The sequence below is a fragment of the Cyanistes caeruleus genome, chromosome 9, assembly GCF_971803275.1.
Source record: "Cyanistes caeruleus chromosome 9, bCyaCae1.hap1.1, whole genome shotgun sequence".
Lineage (NCBI taxonomy): Eukaryota > Metazoa > Chordata > Aves > Passeriformes > Paridae > Cyanistes > Cyanistes caeruleus.
Window position 1 is genome coordinate 3,312,362 of NC_141709.1, and position 25,048 is coordinate 3,337,409.

Sequence of the window (25,048 nt, forward strand, 5' to 3'; positions counted from 1 at the left end):
CAGCCAAGCTGGTTCTTCAGGTGAACACATCACCCTAGAAATGGTCTCTAATCACCCGAGGAATGGTCTCTAATCACCCTAGGAATAGTCTCTAATCACTCTAGGAATGGTCTCCAGCCTTGCTTCATTTCCTATGGCTTTGGCTTCACCTGTCCCTGCCTGAGGAACCACCAAGCCATCAGCTACTCTTTGCTCAGGAGAGATTGCTCTTTGCTCAGCCTCTTGGAAAAGCTTTCCCTGTTTTGAAGAAGTTCTGCCACTCACCTTCTCCCTGAGGATTCCTCAATTTGAAAAAAACCTCAAGGCTTTACTTTCAAATGGAATTTTGTATTCATCTGTTGTCAGCAGTTGTTTCTTCCAGTTTGTTCTAGAAACCAAAACCAAACAAACCCATACAGAACAAAAAAACAACAAAAAACCCTCCAGTTCTAGGTAAATCACTGGGGCATCTCAAATTTGAAGTCTTCAGTACGAAGTTATTTGTTAAGTTTTGCTAAATAAGATTGTTCTAATACTTTAGACGCTGGGGCAGTAACTCTTGAAGCTTATTTTGGTTAGATGTTAAGATTTTTCAAGATTATAGCTCCATGGATTGTAAGTGGCAGAGCAGCACTGAAAATGGCAAAGCTAATTTAGTAAGTTCCCATTTCTCAACTGGTACATGTTACTTTTGCATCCATGAGGACAGTGTTGGTGCAGGAGACTTTCTAGCTCAGAATCATATCTCCAGTGACAGGGAAGAGTGAATGCTGAGGAGACAGAGTAGGGTAAGCATACAGTGATAATTTCATATATTTTCCCAGAATCCATGGCTTGTAGGCTTCCTGAACCACTGTTACTATCTTTGCACTTGTGGATTTTTCTTTGATGAATTTCTTTCATCTCTCTTTGGATTCCCTAACTTTATGCAAGTGGGAATCCTGTAGTTTAACTGTGCATTTGCTTTGCACTTGCCATGATCATTTCATGAGAGCCCTTTCTTGTGTAATGAGAAACATTAATTGTTCTCAGTTACCTCCTCTGTCCTGCTTTTGACTTTATTGGCCTCCTTGATTCCCCTTGATCACTTCTTTTTCAGACTGAGGAGTTTTACCTGTTTAATCCTACCCCATTTGGAAGCAGCTCAGTAACTTTGCCACTTGTCATTCTTTGGGTCATTTCTAGTTCTTCCTTATTGCTCTCAGATGAAGAGAGCAGCACTTCTCCCAGCACCCAAGCTGTAAGTGCAATATCAGATATAATGAAGCAATGTAGTGATGTGTTTTCTTAATTCCCTTTTTTCCCCCAATGCCTCCTTGTTGTTTGTTTTTTAACTACCTTAAATACTGAGCTGGTGTTATAGAGCTGTCTGTAATAACTCATAATCTTTCTACACAGTGCTAGTAATAGCTAGCTCAGAGCCCCTTGCTCTGGATTTAGCCTGAAGATTGTTTTTCCACATGTGCATTACTTGGTGTTTATTAGAGCTGAATTTCATCTGCAGGCTTTTCACCCTGTCACCTTGAGATCCTTTTGTAGCATTTTACAGGCAGCTTTTGGTTTAAAGGACTTGGATGATTCACCCCCAGCCTGCTTCCCCTGTTCCCTTCTGTGGGCTGAAGAACCCAGGCCTTTACACAGATCCCTCAGAGGCTCCAGCTCTCAGCAACAATTGTGCAAGCTGGTTGTTTACTCCTATTCAATTTCTAATTTTGTAATCAGTTCTCAAGCAATGGCCTTCCCTCTTGCTCTATGACAGCATCATTTAATAGTCTTTGGTGAGAGGGTGTGTCCAAAGGCTTTTGGAAATCCATGTGATCAGGCATTCCCACTCGTGTGGGTGTTGTGGTTTTAAAGTATTAGCTAAAGAAATTACTACAAAGCTTCTTTATTTTTTGTTTTGAGATTTGGATTAGAACAAGAAAAAACAGGTTTAAAACTTAAAAGGAACAAAGAAAGTTTATTAACAACAACTATAAGAATAAGAAACCAGAATAAAACTTATAGAAACCTTTTTTTCTTCACTACTTGACCATTCTTTTGTTTACATGACAACACAGAGACAAAAAACTTGGTGGTTAAAATAGTCTCAATTTTGCTATAGTCTTTTTACCAGTTTTGTAGAGCAAAAAAGGGTTTTTTTGCTAATTTATGGAGTTTTTCACAAGAAAACTATTTTCTTCATGGCTTTTTATTTCTTTGATGTCAGCTGCTTGGAAATTCTGTTATCAGTTTTTTTCTTCCCATTTCACATTACTCTGAGGTGTGTTATGGGTTAATGAGTTAAGATGGGGTGTCATTTTTTAAATTAGCAAATCTAAACTACAGTGGGATAGCAGAAGTCTTGGTGGGTAGCAAAGGCTGGTGCCATCCTCTCCCTGCCTGTCACAGAAAAACTACTCAGTTGCTTCCTTTTGTAGCAAAACAAGTAAATCTTATCTTGGAGAAATCTAGTTTATCTAACACACTAATGGACTGTGCCACCTTAGACATTCCATGTTGCAATGAGTCTTCCCTTGTATTTTAACAATGCTCAGCTAGGCTGGAATAGAAGTTTGTTATAAAACAAAGGCCTGAACATCCACAAAGGTGTGTTGAAGCTGTCTGTGGTGTTCATCCTGAGGTTAGGAGGTGCCTGTCTACAGCTGTCTACAGCATTTGAAGAACTGTTGAACTTCCATCATCTAAATCCGTTTCTGCCGTTCCAGCCAATTAAACATTAAAATGAGCGTGACAAATAAGTGCTTGTTTATGGGTCAGTAACTCTGGAGTATGGCAGTGACATGGCTGCTCGAGACAATCCATTTCAGTGCAGGCCTGGGCAGCCCAACATCCTCAGCTGTGTAATTGCCTTTATAGGGAAAGGGAAGTAATAAGGATAATGCAGCTATCAGGCCCCGACTCACTAGTTCAGAAACTTCCCCTTGCCAATCAAATTCCTTTGGTATTCAACCAGTTTTAGGCTTGTTCCAAAGGCATTATTGTGCTGTCAGAAAATATCCTGATGGATATATGCATTCTCTCCAGTGCTGGATGTTACCTTCTTGGTTTTGTCCACCAGCCAGCCCTCAGTGCACACTTTATGGCAACAGACAGGCATGTCTTGTCCCTCTCCCTCCCTTCCCCCTCCCCTATTATATATATATATTTTTTTTTTTCAGCACTATTAGATTATTAAATGCTTAATGACTATTCCATTCCTGCTAACTATACTTTTGATGAGCCGCAGTAATAAAACTTTGTAACAGCGAAGCGTGTGTCTGGTTCCTTTATAGGAAGGGCACATTTGGGGAGCTGAAGTAATGGGGGATAAAACTCAATTAATGAATAGAAATAAAAAGAAGTAAATGAGGTAATCAAACTCAGAGAAATTAGTATTGGCAGGTCCTGAATGATGCTCTTGGATGAACAATCTTTCAAAATCCTTCCTTGTATGCCGCTGCTGTCTCTTTATTTATTATTAAAATAACATGATCCATGAGGCGCTCGGGGTGACTCCCAGCCTAGCTAATTCTAATTAATCCAGTCAGGGAGAGCAGCAGGGTAAGTGGAGCAGTCTATCGGATTGAAATTCATAACTTAATTGAGGTCAAAGTCCTGGGTTGGGAGAACAAAAGTCTTTCACTGGGACCAGGCAGATCAATAGCAATAAATATCTGGCTTGGATGCAAGTAGCTTACAGTGACGGATTATCTGACACTGGCCAGAGGTCTTGGTCTTGTTCAGGGCAAAGTCCTGTGGTATGTACAGCAGAGGGTGACTTTTGCCAGTGTTCCCTCCAAAACCCCAAACAACTCTTGAAGGACTCACGGGACCCTCAGGAGAAGGATGTCCATACAGAAGTCCACATGAGTCATGCTGAAATTTGGTTTCTCAAGGTACAGGTGTCTCATCAGTAGCTCAAGGGCAAGTGTCACATTAGTGCTGATGGAGGCTGGAAGAAGTTGCTCAGACTTACAGGAACTTGGAGCTAAATCACAAGCTTGTCCAGAAAAAGACCTTTAGGATAAGGGGAAGCTGAACCATGGATGGATGGGCTTTAAGCCAAGTCTGTATTTATAGCCATAGGAGGAGAGAGGAAAGTTGGAAGTGTAAATAATCATTAAGGTGGGTTTGTAGTGTGAGAGAAAACAGCAGAGGCAGATGTGGTGCTGCCTGTTCTTCAGAAAAGCATCCAGTATCTACTGTGACCTCCAAAATGTTCTGTTCCAAGGGGTTTGCATGTGCTAAGGATGGCTGGTTTCCCAAACCCTTGCCCAAGTAAGTTTGGGTGTTGCCTGAACTCCTAAACCAGAGAGGAAGCCCAAGGTCCTGGCCTGGGATCTGTGGCCTTGCACTGTGCACACAGCTTTCCCTGGGAGTGGGCACTGAAATCCTCATCAATACCAGCAACTGAAGAAGTTTCTCTGAACTTTGAAACGAGCAGGGTCCTTCAGCTGGAGCTCAGAATTAAAATGCAATCTTCCCCTAGGCCATTATTAATGCGAGGTTTATGCAGATTGGACTGCTCTGCTCGTATCCTCTTTGCAGAGGACAAATACTGCTGTGGTCAGCACTCGATACATCCCAGATGGATGTTGTTCTGCCAATGCACTTCAACACAGCTTGGAAGAGAGATGGAAACCGCAGCTTGGACGCAGCCAGGGGCTTCGTTTGACACACCTGCTCCTCCCATTAACACTGCATGAGTCTAAAGCATCTGCTCTTGTCCAGCTTGCCAGAAATGTTCAGAAGATCTCTTTGGCTCCACAGGTCAGGTTTCCATGTGTAGGACAAAAGCCTTGCCTGGTCAGGTGTCAGGTTTTACTGTGATGAGCAACTGTTGGGTTTTTTGGGTGTATAAATGGTACTTCTCTACCTTCACACCCTATTGAAACTGTCTCTGAGAAACACCTCTTGTTTTCCACTGCAGAACATTTGCTTTGTGTAGACAGAATGCAGTGAACAAGGCAGCTCTTCAGTACAAACACACACATATATATAATTTATATATATATATATATAATTATTTTATATATATATTAATATTATTTTTTTACTATATACCACTGTTATCACCTAATACTTGCTGTTCTACTACTTTCCTCATTTGTGTCCCATCCATGGCACAACCTCCTCCCTCTAAGCTGGTGGTTTCACTCTCCAGATTCCTGTTGGATTATTTGTATGCTCCTGCTTCATTCCTGCCCAGCCTGTACAAGAGCAAAAAGTTCCTGAGGCTGTTAAACAATGCAAACAAAACTGAGCTGGCAACTGTCATCAAGGGGAGAAGGGGCTGAGTGATTTATTTTGCTGTATATAAAAACTTAACAGAAAAATCCAAGTACTGAACAATTTGTGACTTAACAGCAAGAAGAGCAACACATCTTGAATATACAGGACTTTGATATTGCACTTTAGCTTGAGTTATGGCTCTGCTAAGGTTTAGGAGGAAAATAAATTAAAAGATGAATATAAGCATTTTTTCCTCTTCATAGAGCCACACCTGTGATGCAGGTGAGAGAATTTGCTTTTTTTTAATTTTTTTTTTTATCTGAGAGAAATAACAAGATCTGTCCATTCAGAGCTGGGTTTCCACAGTTATATATATTATCAAAAAGCATAACAGTAGGTGCCCAGATCTGTAGAATATCTGTGGATTCAGTGAAGAAATTCTGTTTATGGCTCTTTTCAGAGTCAAGTTTAGGTTTCTAATCCTCCAGTTTTGCTCCAGAATCCCAGCGTGACCTTGAACAAGTCACTTGATTTCTTTCTGTCGTGGTTTCCCATTTGGGAAATGGTGGGGCAAATAATCGTTTTTTATCTCATGGATATAACAAGATTATAAAAATATGGTACTTTTAAGAACCTTAGAAAACTGATGAAATGAAATTAAACAGATCCTGCAGTCTGGATAAAATGAGATGAAACAAGCATGAAACTATTAGTGAAAGAAATGTTTCTTTATCTTCTGCAAATAAAAATGCAAAGTGATTAAGTGGGTCTTTTCTAGCTATTAGCAATAGCAGCTCTAGCCAGCTGACTTCTGCCACCCTTGTAAATTAATTTGTGGGGTAAAGTCCTGAATTTAGTATCCTCACAATAAATACCCTTAAAAATTTTGTCGCCTTCTGTGATGCTCAATGTTACTGCCACGATAGTACTGCAATTAACTTGCCCTGCAGATAAAAAGTGGCCACTTTAAATGAGATGCTCTAACACAATGGTTTGCAGATTTCTTTTAATTGATTTTTTTTTCTCCCTCCCCTCCCTCTGATATTTCCTGCCTTTACTGTATATCCAGCAGTATTTTTGTGAAGCAGGGGAAAGGAATGGGAATAAAGTTAAAGGTTATTCTTGTCCAGGACTGGTTTGGAGGTCTGGTGGAGCAAACCCTGCATGTCCCTGCTGATGGCAGCAAGGCTGAGCACGGTTAGTGATGAGCTTTGTGTGTTTGTGAGGTGCTGGAAGAGGAGGAAAGCCCCAGCTCAGACTGTGGGCATTCCTTCCCTGGCTTGGTGCCTGGATGGGAAAGTCTCTCTTTCAGCATAGCTCTCAAATCCAGGTAGGGATTAATGAACAAAACAGGAAGGAAGGAGTTTGAACTGGTTGACTTTATCTAACACAGAAGGAAGACAAGCAAAGTATTTCAGAAAGCAATAGGCTGGAATGTGCTACAAAGAAACTTTGACATGTGTGCTGGGACTCAGCCAGAGGCCAGGTTACCTGTGTTCAGGAAAGCTCAATTTCCTCTTCTTTTCTGTTTGTTTTTGTTTTTTTTTAAACTCAAGTTTTAATCACACTTGGACTGTGCAGATGAAATCTGAGTCAGAAGCCAGATCTGCCAAGGCTGCCTGGTTCCCTTCTCTGTGATGTCCTATTCCTGCTGCTATTGTGGGGATATTTTCAAGCAGTGCTCACAGATTACATGGTAATTTGGCTTCTGAAGTGCTATGAAATTGAGCATTACACTTTGAATTCCAGTGGTCAGAAGAGATTTGTAAAGTTACGGCTCAGCAATTGCAAATGATCCATTTTTCACAGCTTAATGACCAAGGGCTTGTTTTTGGAGTGATGGGAAGGCATCACATATACACCCTCACCTCCAGTGCTAATTGCAGAGTAAAAGAAGTTAATTTAAACCTTGGAGGCAGTTTTGATCTGGATCTTTTCACAGCAGCAGAAAAACTCAGAGCTGTGGTGACTTTAAATCATTCATTTTACTTCTCAGATGGAAAAGTTAAGCATGGATGTGGTCACTTTGCTCTCATCAGCTGGAAAGAAACAACTTGCTAAGCCCAGTCAGTTGGGATAAACCACAACGTAATGTGGAGTAAAAAATGGAAGATTATATAAACTAGTCATTTAGACGTGGTTTAAATATTTATTTTTCTTTTTGTCTGTCAGTTGAAGTGTTCCTCTTGTGCCCATTTAAATTATAAGTCAAAGCATTAAGCAAGAGCAAAGACCATCCCTGTCCCAAAGAGACGATCTTGGCATCAGATGCAGTGCCACAGGTAGTGCAAATGGAAAAGCTGAGTGAATGGAAGTAAGAGAACAAAACAGAGATCAGCAGAAAAATGGTTTTCTTGGCTCATGGCTTCCCCAGGCGATGCCAGACAGAGGTGACACGGAGGGTCATGGCAGAAGGAATCTTACTGAGGATTTAAAGGATGGGGAGGTGTCATTACTGAGGACTTCTGGCAAAGGATAAACACGTGAATTCCTCGCTTAAGTCAATGGGACTTTTACTGGCATGTGTCCTAAGGCTGAGTGTGTCTTTTGCTGGGATCAGTTAAACCCTGCAAGTGCTGCATTTTACCAAGTCCATTGGGAGGAAGAATCAGTGATGGAGAAGAAATGGGAGACTTTTCATAGAGAAAAAGAGAAAATTGCTTCATTTGCATAGGAATGTGTCACAGCTGTACCCCATGCAGAAAATATTTCCTTCTGGGATGGGGTGGTTTAAAAACACAGTTACCCAGCTGCAAAATTGGTTCTGACTCAAGCAGACAATGGCACTCTTTTCTGGATGGATGATGCTTTCAATCTTGTGCCCAGCTACTGAAAACACCTGCTAGAGTTCTGGTCTCCAGAACATCATCTTCCAGTTAAACATAGGAGTTGCTGTTTATAAACAAAGAATTTCTGAGCACTATTCCCAAACTGGGGGAATTGTCCACCTAGATTTGCCAGCCACAACCCATCTTGTTTTTTGAAAACAAAGCCACTTGTTTGAAGTGGCTGCTTCAATGGTAGCACCTCCTGCATCATCAGATAGCATAGAAATATCTTTTCTATCATCATTTGGTCTTTGAGACACTTGGTTTGTAGCTGGTGCTACACCTCAGTGGCTCAGCTGTGTCTCCTGGGAATCTGGAGTTGTAGCAAGTCACAGGTTGTCCAAGAGATCAAAAATACAATATTGGGGGTGCCTGGTTTTAGCAACACTCATTTCCCAAATCCAGGCAGGTCAGAGGTTCTTTTATCATGTTGGCTTTCAGGTAACATTGCTGTGGAGAAGTAACAAGACACAAAAAAAGGAGGGTTTCACCCTGTTTTGTTGGCTTAATAAATTATCTTGAAAATGTAAGTTCTAGTTATTGTTACTGCCACTATTCTAACCCTAATCTAATCCAATATCTGAATTGTGGTGTCCTGGCCAGGTTGGTTTTCCCTGTTCCAGCAAGCACTTTTTTTCTTCTTCTCTTTTCAAAACACTCAACCAGTTTTCACCTCCATTTCTCCCCCGTGCTCTTCATAGCTACTGGGCAGCTATCCTACAGGTCTACAAAATGTTAGGTGTTGTCTCTTTGATACCATTTAGGAAAAAGAGAGGAATGCAGGAAATATCTGATCTTTAGCACTGGGGGTTCTTTTCTGCTAAAAACAAAACCAAAAAACAAAATGCTAAGCAGTGTTTTAGCATAGGATTCAGAAGGTTTCAAAGAGACATCAGTTAAACCTGCCTGCTCAGTGAGAGCCAACAAGTGGATCTTTCAGATGTCTGAGTGTTCCCTGGGGGTTCACATTATTAATATCTGCCTTATGACAAGGTGGCTGTGCTGATGCCAGGCTTTTTTTCCCAGCGGGCATGATTAATTTTTCCTTCCTTTTTTAATATCTCCGAGTCAGATGCTTCTAAATGTCCTCATAGGGTGCTTTGCTGTTCTTAGCTACTCCTCCTTCCCCCCTACCCCTTTCCAACTAATTCATGTAATGGCTCTGGAGATGCATTTTGTAGCGTCACAAAAAGCAAAACTTTGAAAGCCTCCTAAGGTGATGGACTTGACACGTGCAGATCTGGCCTCCCTGCATTCCTGGTGGGCTTGAAAGCTTCCTGCCAGGTAGTCTGTCAAGAACATTTCCCAATTCAGAGTGTGCTTATTTGCCTAGCACTTTACAAATTATATCCATGCAGAAGTGCTGAAGTGCAAATATTCCTGGTGGGGAAGGTTGACAGCGGGATGTTGCACCGACGTTTTGGAGACAGGAAATTTTGGCCGAGGTAGAGGAGGAGCACTTGCATTATTTATGGAAAGTGCAGTGGATCTTCAAGCACTGATTTATTTTAAGGGCTTCAAAACATTGTGGTACTGAAAAAGGTCTTCTACAAATGGAAATTAGTTGTTCTTCATGGGTTTGGTTCCATAGAGCAACTGCATGGGTCTGAGTGGTACCAACGGAGAGGGAAGACCTTAGCAAGCCCTACAGCAATCAGCTTCTTCCTAAAGCATTCCTGCTTAGCAACATATCCATCAGTTTCCTCCATATAATAGATTTGTGGGTCTTCTGTATTGATCCTCAGCTGTTTTCAGTCATCAGTGCATTCACCTGCATCTCAGGAAGGAGCAAAACCCATTAATAGTTAGTGGTTAATAAATTAGGATTTAGCTGTTTATTTTTTTTGTGTTAATATTGGGTAGATCAGTGGGTTTAATGATGGAAGTCTGAATTTAAGAAGTCTAGAAAATAGCATTTCTTAATTTCTTACAGGACAAGCTAAAATCTCCCACCCATTATATTCTGCTGTTTGGGGTGTTTTTGCAATATAACACTGAGAGAAGGTATAATATAAAACAATTAATTTGCCAGTGCAAATAGAGCTGTAATTAGGGAAATCAAGTCTTCAGTTTTAGTCTGAAGCTCAATTTTTTTTTTTTTTTTGGTGGGAAGATGAGGATACTAAGAATATCCTGAGAGTAAGGATGCTCTTAAGAGCATGTGTGTTCCATAACAGACAGCTGGCCATTTAGCCATGTGTAAGGCAGCCTCAGACAGCCCTTTGGCCCACAGCACTGTGGGAATTAAGTTAAAATTAACCTGAGTTTGGAAAACAACTAGCACCACTTTATTTGTCCATTTAATTGAATTATATGACGCTGTGTAAGTATGCTGACCCACAGACGTAAATTGCTCCACCCTACCCATTTCCCTCCTTAATTCTCTCATGCTAATGGAGCTGATGGGATGTTGACTGCAGAGAGAGAGGTTGGAAATAAAAGAGGTTGGAAATAAAAAGGCACTGTTCCAGCCTGGTGCAAACCTTTCCCTTCGGTGAAATGCTCTGAGTGTCACAGCTGCACTAACTGCACCATGATCTTTGTTGCCATTAAGCTGATTATATCCACAGAAGGATTCATCCAACTAATCCCACAATGCTGCAACCAGTTGCTTTACATTTAAACACAATTTTTTCTTTATTTTATTTTAATTTTTTCCTAATAAATGAAAATCAGTCAGGCTTCACCAGACTCTCAAAATAACTCAGGCTCTTACAGGGGCCACTTTTTTTGTTTGTTTAATAGAGGAAAATAGGACAAATTAACGGGCTCCATGCTTAGTTTGGGAGCCTGTGGTGTAATCTGGGCTGGATGTGCTGGGAGGATGCTGTGTGTCACTGTACCTTTGTCACTGCATCATTTTGTGTTTGCCTGGGTGGCCATACCGTGAAGCAGCAGCTCTGCATCCAACAGTGACTCTAATGAGGGAGATTCTGACAGGTTAAGATTGACTTAATTGATTTGATAATCAATTTATATCTAATTTTTTCTTATTTTTCTAAGGAAAGGTTGATTTTCATTGGTTACTAGTCATTAAAATATGTTCATTTGCAGCTAAATATAGCCTTTATAGTAAATTTAATTCTTCATTTGCTAATCAAGTACACAGTGTCTGCCCATGTTTGCTTAATTATGTAGTTTAACCTAGTCTATTAACATTCTTAATTTTTACATTTGAATCAGGATAGAAAACAGCAAATGAGACATTTCTTCTCTGTTAGACTATTAGGTTTTTTATTTTGTCTTGTGCCCAAGTACATCTGAATGGAATTAGAATTTCATTTTTAAAACACCTTTACTAGGAAATTTTAAAATGCTTCTTAAAAATAAATTAAAATCACATCAAAAATATGGTGTGTTTGGTTTTGAAAGGGAAAGCTAAAGAGAATTTTCTTTGTATTTCTGAACTACATACTACTTAAAGGAGACTATGTCTGGCACATTCAGGTAGTCAACTTTTCTCAGGTTTTGTTAACAAAAACCAGGGATTTCAGGAGGAAAAGCGAGGAACAACTGGAGAAAGATGAAGACCAAACATAGGTCACAATTCTGTCATTAAGCATTCAGTGTTGGATAAATTTTTATCCTCTTTTTTCACGCTGGCTGTTGTCTACCCTGAGACTTTGGGCTCGACTTTGGCTGCCTGAGCAGCAACGCTTCCCGTGTTCCAGGCCAGCTGAGAGTGGACAGAACATCCCTTGCATTCAGCAGCATAAATCACAGAGAATTGTGCCTAGAGCCTTGCCATGATTTTCCTGAGGGGTTCTGCAGGATTCTCTGAATTCTTTGTCTTCTAAAAGCCATTCTTTCAGATTTAGTCTGTATTTATCACTCAGATGCTTTAACTTTTTTACAGTTCTCCCATACTACGGGCAAGGCTGTTGTATATAAAAGCATGTGGTCATTCTTTCCAATTCCTCAGCATTTTAAAGCCAGTAGATCTGTTGTTGTCTCATACTTAATTTTTATCCATTAGGAGTCCAAAGCTGGTCTAATACTTCAAAAAGATGCTTAGGGTGACTTACCTGGTCAGTAGTTTGACTTGCTTTAGAAAGCAGCTGTCAGATGTGTGCTGCTTGAAAACACACATCCTTTTTCATTGAACATAAGGATTTTATGGAATTGTATTCTGCTGGGTCGTCACCTGGGGTGTTTGAACTTTGATTCTATTAGGGAAGTATTTTTTATTTTAGAGAGGCAAAAAGGCATTGGATTTCACCCATCCTAGGCATTGATTGTCACCAACATTCTTTGCTCTCATGGAAGCTTCTAAAAGAGAATTGTTTCGTGATTCCAAGTACAACTTCTTATATAAACTTGAAGGTCCCATTAAAAGCTGAAGAAACAAATTATATTCATTCCTTTGAGTTTTTTGTCTTTAACACTTAATTGTTTCATTGACCAAGAGTGGTTAAGCTTCCTGCAAGCAGAGGAGGAAAAAGACTGAAGATAATTGTGGAAAGCAGGTGCCAGCCCAGTCATGGTGGCTCTCTGTAGTCGCTGGGAGAGTCTGAATTCTCAGCTTATGGTTTTCAACTTCAGTGTTTCCTTCCCATATCACAAAGTAAAAGTTAGAGTGTCCTTAAATGCAGACTTAGGTGAAGCCAGATCTTAGAAGTGTGGAAAAGGACAGTGTGACCTGAGAGTCACAGCGCTGGGAGCTCAGCATCCCAAAACTAATCCTGGCTGTGGGTGCTTTTCCTCGTTTGACCTTGAGCAAGTCAGACAGTGGGGGTTTTTTTGTGTGTCTCAGTCTCTGTAACCAACATGGGAATACTGTGTGTATATATCCCTGGGTCTTGCCTAGATTAATAAATCAATATTTGTAAAGTAAGGCTTGATAAATGCTAACTGTATTACCACATGTACTTGAACCTTGGGCAGAACTTTGGGAATTCGCCTGAATTTCTGCTCTGTGAGTAGATGGAGCCCAGGTCAGGGTGGTCAGCACCACACAGACAGGTTTGGGTCATTTTCTTCCTCCCAAGGGACTGCCTGTAGCACATATCTGCAAGAAGGTCTTGAATACAACTTTTCCACTTAACATGCTCCCCCATCACCCACCGTCAGCAATGAGATTAAATTCTGTGCGACTGCAGAGGACGTTGCATGATTAAAATCCTCTTTTAGAAATTAATATGTACCATCTCTCCCCACTACTGTGCCTCCTCTCAGAGAAGGGTATTGTCTCCTGAGCACTCAAGGTGTGAAAAGCCACCCAGGGAAGCTGTCTATCTTTGAATTTTATGCTGTTGCACAGTTGCTCTGATGGGAGCTACAACTGCATAAAAATCACAGGGACTTGGGGGACTTCTCCCTTCACATGGTCAAGAGATGTGGGGAGAGATTTGCAGAAAAATTAAAAGAATAGCAAAAGGAATGTGGGAGCTTGAAGTTCTGTAGAAAAGGTTTCCTAAGGGAGAAAGTCAATAATCACCCATTTTCATAGTTAACCTTGGGTGTCCTGGGAAGAAAATAAAACAAAACTTTGTTTCCAGATATTTTCCTGACCTTGCTGCCCATATCAGCCCAGAGAAATCCAGTGATCAGGGCATTTGTAGATCCAAGTTTAGTATTCAGTAGGCATCAGACATTGATGCAGCCCACAGAAGGGCTTTACTTGCATAAACTCTTGGTAGATGGAATTAGGTGTTCAGGGCTGCTGCATTCAGTACAAACTGAAGCTCTTGAGCCATCATTTCCAGTCTCCTTTAGGTCCTGGCAGGTTTTGTGGCATGACCAGGATGTGCAGTAGGGTGAGTTTTCCTGGACTGATTGATGGCTTTCTGATGTATCTTTTGAATATTTAAGGTGCCTAGGATACATATGTATAAAATTATTTAAATTTATATTTTATATTATATATAAATTTTTATATTTTATATATTTATATGAATATATGTATTTTATATAAATTTATACAAATTTATATATATAAATATGGATTATATATATCCATATTTAATGTGACTAGGAGCCTTCCTGTTGCTTTGAGGAAGGCTGCAGCAGAAGTGACTGACTGCTAAAATACCTCCCACTCACATCCTTGGTGTCTGCAGCACAAACCAGTAAATATTAGTCAGTCCCATGGGTATTCCCTGTTCACAGACACCTGAATGTGATTTCTGCCAGTTTTAAGTCTGAAATCCTCTATAAGTACCCTGGATCCCTGTTTAAGGTTTCAGGTCTCCTCACTGAGGAGGACGATGATCTATTCCCATTTATCATTTGTTTATGGCACAGAAAGAAAACTTTGAGGCTATTTATTTACTTCAAAAGTAAGGGGGAGAATTCATCTTCTTTAAAGACAGAAATTGTTTTTATTTATCTGTTAATTTTTTTTCTAACATATATTCAGGAGTTCATAAAAATATGTATTTCAGAGGTCAGAAATTTCATTTAGTGGGACGATTTTTCATTTGAGGGTGTGTAAAACTGGCTTCACCTGCTCTCACTGTTTGCCTGGCATTTGAGTTGAAAATGCTGCTGTTAGAGCACTCTTCCACACTGCCTTCAGACAGCACTTCCACTTCTATTGCCAAGGCTTTCAAAGAAGATTTCCTGTGAAGTTAGGTTCCATGTTAGATTTTCATGGCTTTTTCTAACCTAAAAAAAAAATAAAAATAAGGCAGGAACTTCTGAAAAAAGTCTTTAGAAAATATTAAAGTTGCACATGTTTTTCTTCCCTCCATCAGTAATAATGAGTTTTTTAATAAATGAGATTTTTTCTGGACTGCTTTCCCTGCCACCTTCCCATTGTGTTTGACTCTTTTTTTACCCTGTGTTGTACAGAGGGCCCAGGACTCCAAGGACTTCAGATCCATTGGTGTTGTGTATTTTTGTGCTTCAAGCATCCTGATCATGTCTCTCACTTTCCTAATTTTCTACCAGACTGGAAAATGAGGAAAACCCTGAGTCTTTTATCCAGGTCTGGGTCTGAAATGCTTGCTGGAAGGAAAACACTGATATACTTTTATTTATTGCCTCCTTCTGTCTGATAGGATATTTGGATTCTAATGCAATTTGGGCGTTGTGAATGGTGGCTTTAAGGCATCTGTGTGTTTTTAGACTGTGCTTTTTCAGGTACAGCCAATGAAGTTATTCAGGAGCTTTACTTGGTACTCTCAGCTCACCATTCAGCCTCTCTGGCCTCAACTCCTGCTCTCCTGACCTGCCTGAGAAAAAACTGCTGAGCCTCACTCAAACTCACAGCCCTGATCCAGCTGAAAATGCCCTCCAGGAGTTTGAGGCACAGGGACAAGTGCCCCAGCTGGAGGGCAAATGACATTTTACAGGTGTGGAAACTGAGGCACGGGGTTTGTCCCATTCTCTATAGCAGAACTCCTCTTCCCCACACTGGGCATTCCCAGGATAGCCAGGCTGGAGCCAAGACTCTGAACACAGATTCTTTTACCACAGGGACTGGATTATGTGGCAGACTGGATTTGTGCTTGCTGCCTCGTGTTCTGAGTGTGTGTTTCTGCTAAAGCCTTGCCCTGGCTGCTGCAGGCTCCTGGCTTCCAAGAGCTCAGCCCCGTTTTTCCTTCAGAAAAGAGAGGATCTGCAGGAATTTATAAGAACGCTAACTCAGAGCAGACACGTGGTTTCCAAAGTTCAATCTGGCTTTCTAAAGCTTTTAGCAGAAGGGTTGATTTGGGTCAAAATTAATGCAAACACTTGTGTAGACCATTTAATGTTTAGGTTATGGACCTGTTAAGGCAGCAGGATAATCCCTTTAGATTACCCGTGTAATTCCTAGTGAATATTTATTTTAAAGTGACTTCAGTGCCCTTAGTCATTAGTGAAGGTTCCTAATGCCTCTCACAGCTGCCAGGCTCAATGCAACAGCATTTGTCAATGGGAGGGCTTCTCCTTTTGTTCCCTGTTTTTTGGTTTGTTTGTTTTTTAACATCTCTCCAACTCTTGCCAGCTTAATCCCATGGGCTCACCTCTAATCACAGGGAAGCATCCGAGCTTTGCTGCGCTGACTTCCACTGGAGTGAGGCTGAGGAGGGAGCCTAATCCTGGGTTTTTCTGCTGCTGTCTGCTGAGGGTGTGGGGTGCCTGGGCTGCGTGGGCTGGGGGGGAGGATGGAGAACGCGGCGGGTTCAAGGACGCGCTCCCACTTTAATGTGCGCAGACATGCTCCCGCTCACTCCCTGATTGGCAAGGTTAACTCAGAGAGGCTGCAGCTTTTTAAACTGATTTGATTAGACCCACTACTTTATCCCATTCCCTCCCCCACTGCTTGGCCCACCACCTCCTGATCCTTTTAACACAGCCCCTGGTCCAATAACCAGCCAGTCTGATTCTTTTCCTTTTTTTCCCCTGCTCCCTTTTTCCAATTTTCCTGCTGGATTTTGACATTTTGTAAAATAGATTATGCAACCCTACAGGGAAGATCAGTAGGCAGTGTCTTGGTTTCAGGACTGGGTTTTATTGGGACTGTGTGAGAGGCTGGGATGTGCCTCCTCTTCCTCAGTCTCCTGGGCTCTGCACCTTTCCCAGCTCTCAGTGCACCTGTGTGAATTCAGGGACGAGAGACTGGAGTCTCACATACCCCAGCCTGGATGCTCATTGCCCTCCAATTCCTCTTTTCTCTGTTAAACCAGGTTTGGGGAGAATGACACACTCAGCCCACAATGATTTGGCATTCCAGGTCCTCTTCCACTGTGGTATGACATGTTCACTGTCTGCAAAAAGAAACATGGGCAGCATGGATAGGGAACTCCCATATCCCACAGCACTGAAATAATGGTGTATTTTGGTAGCAAATGTTACTAGTTGGGATTAGTTTGGGAGGTGGGATCACCCATAGCTCCCAGGCTGACTGACAAGTGGGATGAGCTCCAAGGGGCCCTGAGAAGCCGTTTTGGCATTAATGCCCTCAGCCCTTGGGGGACAGCAGGGTTGGAGTGAGCACCAGCCCAGCCTTCAAAGGCTTTATGGTCCTGTTGCCATCTTTAACCAATGTGCTTTAGTGTGTTTTGCACTGCCAATTTACAATCCTGGGCTCTGCTTGTGATATTGCCCTGTTTGTCTTATTAAATATCCTTGGGGAATGTGGAGTCTTATGTACAAAAGTGCCTCTTGACAATTCCCCCTGGTTCTCCTATAAATAAGTGAATAAAGTCTAAAAAATTACAGGCTTTCCCCAAACCTGAGGGTCTCAATTCATAGCAAAAAATCACTGGAGAGTGAGCAGCACTGCTGAATTTTTGGTAGTCTCAGGCTGGTCCAGGGAAAGCTGTGTCTCATCTCGTTTTCACTTGCCTGTTTGTTCAGCAGACCTGATCTGAAGTGGTGTGGGCTGTTCAAGCAGCTCAGTGCTGACAGGGACCAAATCCAGTGACCAGGACCGACCCTATGGAGTCACCCTGGTGAAACAGCACAGAATACAGACAATCCCCTACACACAAGGTATTAAATCTTGACATACTGCATTACTTAAGAGGTCTCAGGGAAAATTAAAACCCTTTTGACTGGGTTTTGCAATGCAGGGAAAATTTTAGTGACATTTAAAAGGTTTCTCTTGTGTTCCTCTAATGGGATAAATAAAAAAAGGCTTGTTTTAGGCCAGCAAATGGGGGGACAATCCAATTTCCCTGATTCCATCAAGACACTCTTAAAGCATTAGCTTGTGCAGTTTTAAAAAAACCCACAACAGACTGACCCCTCTGCCTGATGGCTTTGAAAAGTGTCCTGATGTGGAGGTATTTATCCTACACCACATGCTTCATCGAGGCACTCCAGCAGTGCTTGGAAATATACTCCTTTGTTATTAAACTGTTTAGGAGGGCAGCATGCACAGCAGGAAACACAAACACCAGTTTATTATTTACTGCAGCCATCCACACCGGGGCTGTGCTCAGACTAATGCACGATGGCATGCTCTTTAAATTCGGTATTTGTAAGGGAAAAAGGGTGGCATTAACCAGGAACATTTCTGATGGAAGGCTGAAACCTAAGCCTGCCCTTAACTTCTATGTTTTTAAGCATGATTTGGGCTCAATATAAATAAAAGATTCCCCTGTGGAATGTTATATTTGCAGTTTGTTTCCATCAGTCAGAAAGATTAATGTATCAACACTTACATGGGAGGGGGCTCTGGGGATTGATAATGGGAGATGTGGAGCCTTTCACCTCTAGGTCACCGGTTCAGCGCTGCCCCACGTCGGCTGCCACCACCAGCACCTGCCATCTGCTCCAATGGGCTGGGCCCAGTTTTGGGCCCAGCTGGTCCCAGCGGGCTCCCAGGGCTGCTTTAGTAGGAAATGGGATGGAGCTGCTCAGCCCAGCCCCAGATGTGACGGCAGCCCCAGCCCCCGGCCCAGACCGAGCACCACCAGGGAACTTGACCTTCTGCCACGCTTGTACAACCCATGAATGGAGAACCTGTTATCCCTGCCCTGTGCAGAATAACTCATTCCAAGAGCAGGACACCCCTGAACATAAATCTGTCTGTTATAAAGTTGGCTGCGGTTTTCCCTGGTTGCCTCCAGTTCCTGCTGAATTTCATTAGGAACATCTCTATTATACAGCACAAGGAGAGAGCAAGTGCTGCCTCTAGACTTTGAAAGAGCCCTTTAAAGTGAAGATCAATTTTGCATCTCACTAAATATCTAATGACAGACCAAACTGCAAGTACTTAGTTCAGCTGTATTTTAATAGCACTGTGGCTCCATCGAGAAATCCCAGTTACTGATACAGTTTGATATCCTGAGGCAGTTTTCTCCAGACATTTTTCCTTTTCCTTTCTTTAGTAGTAGCACTTCATTAATAGCTGTTTGGAAACCTGACTGTCTGTGAATAAGCAGTACCAATAAACCTTTTCCCTCACTATTTATTCCTCCTTTATTCCACTGGGAAACAGCCCCAGTGATCACAGACTGAGTTTTCAGAGTCTGACGTGTAGTTGTACTTGGTGGTGCATGAGCAAATGAAAGAGCATCTTCATGCCTTATAAAATAACAAATGGTAAATCAGCTACTAATACAATTCACAGAGGCTGCTAAAAGGCTGCTGGATGTCACAAAAACAGCAACCCTTGGAGGTGATGAGATGGGAGCTTCTTAAGTCAACACATGCAGTTGGCTTCTCCCTGGCAATGGTCCACTTCAGGGCAGGATCCAGGCTCTGATACCTTCCCCCCTCTGGCAGACGGCTGTGAGTGTGTGGAATGTCCTCTCTAATTCCAGATTAGCCACAAAGAGGAGTCATCATCCTTAAGAAACAGGCATGCATGGAAACGAAAGGCTGTCTGGAGGCTGCAGGGCACAGCACTATCCTCAGCTGCTTTGAGATGTCTGAGCAGGGTTCCCAGCACTAAAGGAGAAGAGAAAAAAATGTGCCTTTCATGCTGAGGGCTGTGTAGCACTGGAACTCAGCTTCCCTGCTAGCCCAGGCTTTCTCAAGCTTGGCTTAATAAAGTCCAGGTCTCATCTGATGAGTTCAGAGGATGTTTCAGAATGTCTCAAGGTGGAAAGTGCTGATTTTGCATAGCAAGCTGAGGAAGGTTTATGGGACTAAAAGAGTCTCCATAGTCTTTATCCTCGCTGACTTGAAGGAGAAAAAGCTCCCTGGGCTGTTAGCAGCACTTCTGCATCTCCTGCAGCACATGGTGACCTGACTTTTATTGCATCTGTGCCTCTCTGACAGTGCTCCAGCTCTGCCACAGCATTCCTGGGCATTTCAGCTGAGCCTGCCTTTGCCCAAATCAAGGGAATCAAACCCATGGGTTTGGGACAGATACTGCTTTAGCCCACACAGGGGTGGTTTCTCTGCTTTCTTCTGGATTTCTTTCTCTCTCGTGGTCACTCAGTTGTTGGATTTAAATGACAGTTTCTACAAAGAGGACATCTGGAAAGGCAGAGAGGCAGCTCTGAGTCATTATAGTCGACATTTAAAAGTGCAACGTCTCTTCCATCATGCAGGGCTTTAGGTTCAAGCCTACAGAGGAAAAGGGGTTACTTCCAAAGCCCTGAATCCCTTTAAATAAATATCAGCCAGCATTTGCCCTGCAGTCAGCAAGGGCTGAGATGAACCAAGCAGTGGCAGCAACGCTCTTGGCTGACTCCACCATCTCCCATCCAGCCTGCTAAATTTAGCAGCCTAACCAAGCTTCCTTCTGTCTCTTTATTCAGGTGGAGCAAGTGGCATGTTGACTTGCTGCTTGGTGCTGGATCTGGCCCTGCTCTGGAGTTTGCAGCCCCTGGGCAGTGCCCAGGGCAGCCATCTGTGGGGCAGCAGCATTGATGGGGCTGCCTCCTAATCTCCCTGCTCCCATCCACACGTGCTGTCCTGATATCCGACAGCCGGTCCCATGCGGGCATCGTGCCAGCGGTGACTTTACAGGCTTTGTGGCAGAGATTATTTAAAGGAGATTAACCCTTCTAAACCCCTTAGATTTTAATTATTTCTGTATGTATTTATAAAACCTCCAGTCTGCTAGTTCCAGGGCACAACTGCCCCAGTCCCCATCCTTAACCTGGATTTGTGAATATACAACGCACCCGTATTGCAGGACAGGGGCTGGACTGGACAGGACTCCTTGGATTGATTTATTTATTGCCATTCTGGAACAATTCACATCTGGAATGAAAATTAAACATTATGGTTTCAAATTGTAAAAAGAGCTAATAATTTGAACCACTTTAAAATACTATTAGGGCATTAATTGAATTGTTTGAGTCGATGAGGCATCTCTGGCTAATTATTTCAGTTAGGGCAGCTCTGTCATTAATGCCTCCCCACTGCCCATGTTGTAAGCACAGAGATCCCCTGGTTCTCTGAAGACAGGACTATCTGTAAGGTTGATGTACTGGAAGCCAGGAGAGGGAAGGACTGTTTCATTCAGTCTCCTAGCAAGTTTATTATATGTATAATGATGTTATGAAACCCTGTAGTCTAGAGAACTGTTGTGACTAGCAGGTATTGGTTGTAGAAGAGGGGAAAAAAAGGGTGTTCACTTTCCTGTTTTCTCTCCTATTAGTCATGTTACTGCTGGGCTAATTAGTTTGTTAGAGTTAAGGAGTGATGGAGGGAGTGTTTCCACTCTGCACATGAGCTGTAAAATGCAAATAAAACAGAAATACCTTATTTCTTATTTCTTTACAGCATAACCTGGCTTATCTTGGGTGATGCACACATTCAAAAGTATACAGAATCTTAGAATGGGTTGGAAGGGATCTTAAGGCCCATACAGATCCAACCCCCAGCTATGGGCAAGGACACCTCCCACCATCCCAGGTTGCTCAGAGCCCCATCCAGCCCAGCCTCGAACACTTCCAGGGATGGGGCAGCCACAGCTTCTCTGGGAAAGCTGTGCCAGGGCCTCCCCACCCTCACAGTATACCTGCCTGTTTTGTAAATGCAAGCAATAAAAGGTGAGTGTTGGAAGCAAAAAACCCCACAGCATTATGGACCCCAGTGATCTGAGAAAAAAAATAGGGTCATTTTGAATGAATTCCTTAAAATCAGATGATTTTTATTTATTCTTGTCTCCTAAACAAGGAAATAAACGCAGACAGTGCCAAGGAGTCCATAAATAAATTTTGTTCTTGGAGAATCTCTTTAATATGCGCACAGTCCTGCTTCTGTGGTAGTGAACATTTGACCAGTAGCAATTAATTTCTTATCACAGTCTTTCTATGAGGTAAGAAAACATTAGTGTCTCCATTAGGAAGTGGAGAACGGGAGCAAATGATGTGCCCAGCTTCATTCCCCTGCCCCACAGCTTGCCAAGAGCTGCTGGAGGGAGAGGGCATTGCAGGGATGCCTCTCCTGCTGCACAGCTCAGTGTTCCCTTCCAGGCAAGGTCCATCCTCCTGATCAAATGATAGACTCAGAAAACGTTCAATATCTGTATATTTCAGGATAAGTATGATGAATTTTCAGCAGCTTACTGTGAAGCATACAGCATTCCCTGTATTGGCAGGTGGGGGAAAGAGAGAAGAAAAAATAATAAAGGTCCCTGCTATAAATCTCTTCTGAAAAAGAGGGTTTCTTACAGAAAATACCATGTGATCCCATGGCATGTCGATGTGTCCCAACGGTTAATAAATCTTTTTCTCATTCAAATAGGTAGGATCTCCAGCTGAAAGTGCTGGACCCTGCATCCAGCCCCAGGGAGGGGGGAGAAGGGGAGCAAAGGGTTAAATTTCGGGGCTGTAGAAGCAGATTGTGTTTTCCTTCTATGATGTGGGCTGACAAGACATCAGTATTCTATTCATCTGTTGGGAATTAGGCTGTTAATCCAATCAATGACTCTTGAGCTAGCTGCAGCCTGCCTCCCCACTGGGGAACAATCGGATCAGACGGGAGATTGTTTAAGAGCACAGAGCGGTCCCGGTGTCAGGTGGAATTTCCAAGCGTTCCCTAGTGAATTGGGGATGGGAAAGCTGTCTCAGCCCATTTATCCTGCCCCTTAAATAAGCAGGTATCTGCCTCAGCCATGCTAAAGTGATAAAGCAGTAGAGGAGCACTAACTTTTATGCAGGGAGGGGGCAGGGAAGCACCCTGAGAAGAGAGGTTTTAGCATCCTGCCCTTTGGAATATCATCCTGTCCACAGTTTGGGATGGCATTTGTGTGGTTTGTCGGGAGCTGGCTCAGCCACAGCACCGTGCCACTTGTTACAGCTTTAGGCATTGACTTCTCCAAACACAATTTTTGATCCCTGCAGCTTCCTGGCAGCTTTTCTATTGCACCAGCACACTTGTTTGATGAGCAGCGAGATGCCTGGTGCTGAAAGTAACAGGCAGTAGCAAATATTTGGATAACCTATAAATATGTCCAAATACACAGCTGGGCACAGAGTGCCAGCTGCAAAATGGGCTGAAAATGCTCAACAGCAAAACATCCCTGAGAGTTTCGGTGTTGCTGCATGAGCTGCTGTGTGGGTTCAGAAGTCAGTTTGTTCTGCAATTAATGACAGCCATGTCTGCAGTGGGATATTGAGAGCCTGTATCTGTGCCAGCAGCACTACATGCTGATCATAGGAGATGTGATAAATCCCATTGAAATTGCACTTGGAAATTTAGGTACAGCACCAGTTAGAAAGTAGGGCGATGAGGGATTAGCGTAACCCTGGCACACTGAACTCCTCGGGCTGGGGGCGTTCAGGAGCATTAGCAGATGCAGGCTTCAGGAGGGAGCCAGTGGTGCTTCCTGGGCATCCTCTTCTCTCTGAGCTTTCTTAGATCTGCTTTTAACAGCAGCTTTGTGAGCGGAGGCTTCTCCAAATTAGTGCTCCTAAATGAACCTCGAGTATGAGCTCCAGCAGTGAATACAAGCAGGGAGGTCCCCAGACAGAAAAATCCCCAGCTCAGAGGTTTGGCTTTAAAGGGCTTCAACATCCCTCTTCCCTTGATCATAATTTTGAATCAAACAAAAGCTAATGCAATTTCCTTTGCCTTTCAGTAGCAGATTCTGCTGTAAGGGTTCATGCCATTAGAAATGTAATAATTGCTTCTCTATGCAGATCTAATTTATCTGTGAGGCACTTAGAAGATAGGCCAAATGATAGCCTGGCAGTAGGCTCTGGAGAAGGGCCCAAGAGGTGATGATAAAAATCTGTCTAGCACCTTCCATCCTCGGGGATATCTGCCTGGCACAGTGCAGGGAATGGTCAGAATGGGAGGAAGTGAGCAGAGGAGAGAGCTGAGAACTCTTGGAAAGGGAGAGCTCGGTGAGAATGGGATCCCTGCCAAACCTGCACGCAGGGGAGGTGAGAGTTAATTGAGGAACTGAACTTAAGAGGATGCCCTGCACTTGTCAGCGTGGGTTATTTGCAGTCCCTAAAAAACAGCTGTTCATGACCAGTGCATGCTCTTTGGTTTTGCCTCTAGCAGAAGTTGCTCTCTATCCTTTGTCCCATGGTGTTGGTCCTTGGGGAGTGCCTGAGCTGCCTTGGAGCTGGAGCCAAGGATGCACATGGGGATGTCTCCTGCTGAATCATCTGGTGGAGTTCAGACTGGTTATATTATATTAATATTAAACCCATTGCCTGGTTTTAGTATTGGTGGGTATGAGCATGTAAATTCTGGTGTGTTGAGCTGTGGTCTTACCCTCTGTCTTCTTGGAGAGAAAATTTCAGAGAGAGTAATATGACAATGAAGTTAATGTAAGTTGTTGGGAAGTTGAAGTCTAAAGTAGAAACAAATGAGAAATAAAACCCTTTTTAAAAGTGGAGGGAAGTATTTTCTTGCTATTTTTCATCTCCCTGGCTTGAGTGAGTGTGTGTCGTGAGGCTGCAGAGATTTATATTACAGCTCCTAAGCACCAGTGCTTGTTCAGGGTCTGTATTATTCCAGCCCTTTTTATTCTCTCACCTTCTAAAGATGTAGTGTAAATATTTATCTTCCCTCTTGCCCATCGTGCTGCCCAGGACCCAGTGCTGTTAAACACTCTTATCACCTCATCGTTCTTATCTCCTGCGATCCCTGCCAGCATTTGGAGTCTGTCAATGGGAACAAGCCGAGCACCTTAAAAGGTGCCACAAATGAGCAGAAAGCAGAGGTGATAGGGGAAAAAAAATACCTGAAAATAAAGAGCACACGTGCTACCCCTCAAAGGGCAGGGCTAGTGTAGAGCTTTGCTGCTGTGCTTTTCACATCCACTGTGTCTTTGCTTGGGGAGGTGATTGAAAGCATCAAGGTGAGGTCTCAGTGTGGAGCAGCACTCAAGGAGGTGTGGGGTCCCCTACAGACCCTTGTGCTGGTGTGGAGGATCCAGCCCCAGCTTCATCACCAATACAGGGTCAGGCTGGACCAAAGCTCACCCAGGTAACCAGCATGGATTTGTTTTTCCTCTTTCCTTCGCTGGTGCTAAACAAAACAGGGGAGATGGAGGAAGAGGCTGTGTCTCCCTCCAGGCCACCCCACCACTGCACACAGCCTGGAGAGCGAATGAAGCAGCTCTGAGCTCTCAGTGTTTATACAGCCCTGGTTTTAAAACTCTCCCATGAAACCACGGTCAGACACTGGCCAGTCAAAGTCTACTTGAAATGGCAAAGCAGCAGCAATCGTGT

General features: G+C 42.9%; 1 protein-coding gene across 1 annotated transcript in view; it reads left to right on the forward strand.

The window, feature by feature from the left end:
* ACBD6 (acyl-CoA binding domain containing 6) overlaps window positions 1-25,048 on the forward strand; it is an 81,510-nt gene that overhangs the window by 48,397 nt on the left and 8,065 nt on the right. The gene's annotated exons all lie outside the window — the stretch shown is intronic.